Source organism: Acomys russatus, chromosome X (genome assembly GCF_903995435.1).
Source record: "Acomys russatus chromosome X, mAcoRus1.1, whole genome shotgun sequence".
In the NCBI taxonomy this organism is placed as follows: domain Eukaryota; kingdom Metazoa; phylum Chordata; class Mammalia; order Rodentia; family Muridae; genus Acomys; species Acomys russatus.
In genome coordinates, this window is record NC_067169.1 from 3,429,636 (window position 1) to 3,432,206 (window position 2,571).

A 2,571-nucleotide genomic window follows, 5' to 3' on the forward strand; every position below is an offset into this window, starting at 1 on the left:
AGAATTAACTAAGGGAAAAAGACCTACCTGGATGGTGAGTGGCACCCCGATCTGAGTTTGGGTCCCAGACTGAATGAAAAGGGAAAGGGGAGTTGGGCGACCAGCTAAGCACAGCCATTGTCCTTTCTTAGCTTATAAACCCAAAGATCTGAGTAAGCAGCCTCCCAGGCCGACCAACCAATGCAGCATCCCTCTAATGATGCACTGTGTCTCATGAACTGTGACCCAAAACAAGCCTTTCCTCTCTTCAGATGCTTTTTTGTTCTGGTATCTGTTTGCAGCAGTGAGAAAAGTAGCATATATGACACCTCTGATTGGCTGGGTTCCCTGGTGTTTATTACTCGCCAGCTCCCCCAGTGGATTCTCTCCCAAAGAAATGACTTGTACTTTAATTTTCATCCCATATGTTGATTAGAAAGAAAGGCATGAAGCAACACCTGTGAGTAGAACAGTTAAGATTTAGAAGTGACTATGGAAAAAAAATTAAAACAGGCCAGCAAGACACAAAAGAAAGTGGTCACATGCATAAAATGAAACAGGACAATCCAATAACAGATCTTTTAAAGCAGATTTTGGCTTAAACATCACTTTAAAATTATCTGAGATTAAAATTAGCAAAACAACTCGACTCATACTCCATGTTGAAATTCTGATGTGACTGGTCTGGGTGAGGTTTAGGGGAATTCTCTATTTAAAAAAAATTTTCCGTGTGATTAAAATGTGCAGTCAGACTGAGAGCCTTGAACAAAGACAGTGTTCGGGAGGTGGCAAAGACACAGCGATTAGAAACGCACAGTCAATCCCTGCCCCCTCATCTTTCTAACCCGCACACTGCACTGCTCTCATATTTGCTATAATTGTGAGTGGCTCAAAGTAAATGGGAAAGTGGGGAGACAGAAAAATAAAATTGGCTGAATATTGAATAAACGTCCACATTATACTTGAAAGCTTCGGAATTGGATTTGGCATGCTGATTCTGGCCTCGGGGTAATCTGCCCCCACTTTCCCCGCCCCTGGCTTCAAAACAACAATTTTAAAATAAGCATTTGATTTATAGGATCTGCCAGATGAATGAACAACTGTGCCTAAAAGAGAACATATGGCTCGGCCTTGGTTTGCTGTTAACCTCACTGGGGACAAATCCAACAGGCAAGCTGACTCTTACTGGTGATCTCTATTGTCCTGCTTTGCAGTGGGAATTTAATTTCTGATTTGAATTTGGAAAGGCTTTTCAGGAAAACAATGGCATTGACTAGTGTTTGTTAAGAAATGGGTTGGAAGGGAGTTTCAGGATGGGAAAACACTGAGGAGCAGCCTGAAGGATCAGCCCTGAGTGAGCCAAGGGTCTTATTACAATGACTGTAATAGAAATAAGCATGTAGCACACTGCAAGTATCCCAGTTTTACTTCATCAAAGAGAGAAAATATTTGTGGCACATACTGTAAACTAGAACACACACATGCACACGCACACACACACAAATAGAAACAAGTATTCAAAAGCTTCAGATTTTATTTTACACTAATTCTAAAATGGAAATATTTGTACTGCTAAAATTGTGAGCTTATGCCATATAAGACACATTTTTTGAGTAAACCTATTTTGATTCATATTTTTCTGTGACTTGCTTAACTCTTTTTCTTATGATTAATATTTTAGCATGAAAAATAAATCATCCATATTCTTGGTTTATGTGTATGGGTGTTTGCCTGCATGTGTGTCTGTGCACCATATGATTGCCTGGTACCCACAGGGGGAAGAAGAGGGTGATGGAGTCCCTTGGACAGGAGTTACAGATGATTGTGAACTACCAAGTGGGTTCTGGGAATTGAACTTGGATCCTCTATCTCTAAGGTCTTTTTTTTTTTTTAAACAAAAAAATGCATACTCCTAATGGACTAATGGGCTTAAGAGTAACATATATTTCCTTTTTTTTTTTTTAGCTTGACCTTGTAGTGAGTCTTTAGGCACATTGATTCTGGCTGCTATATAAGGAAATCGTCCATTGTCTGGGTGGTTTAGAAGCATAATTCATCAATGATCACCTCTAAGCTTTCCTTTATTGACAGTAGGGGTCACATCAAGTATTAATGCCGTATTCTGTTTTGCCATTGTGGGTTCAAAACAAGCTCTGTACTTTGAAAACTATATTTTATTTGAGGCTCCACATGCTTCATGGCTTGTGAAATATAGTGGACTGCAAATTCTGAAGCATCAATGGGCATTCCAATAGCTACCACTGTACGACCATGACTCCACTCCAGGTCCCCGCACAGCATACTCACCCCAGTCTAAGCCCACGACCACACAGGTCTGTTGGCTACATATATTTATATTTTTCAACCAAAATGAGAGGTTTTTGTGTAGCTTTGGCTGTCCTGGACTTCGCTTTGTAGACCAGGCTGGCCTCAAACTCACCTTGATCCACCTGCTTCTGCCTCCTGAGTGCTGGGATTAAAGGAGTGTGCCGCCACCGTCCAGCTAGAGAGGTTTTTTTGTTTATTTGTTTGTTTGTTTTGTTTTGTTTTTAACCAGAGAAGATATTTATTTCTGTTCCATTCATACATCAT

The 2,571-nt window shown here is 40.3% G+C and overlaps 1 pseudogene; it reads right to left on the bottom strand.

The window, feature by feature from the left end:
- Positions 1–1,891: 1,891 nt before the first annotated feature.
- LOC127184641 (mitochondrial import inner membrane translocase subunit TIM14-like) lies at positions 1,892–2,280 on the bottom strand (annotated as a pseudogene).
- Between the last annotated feature and the right edge of the window lie 291 nt (positions 2,281–2,571).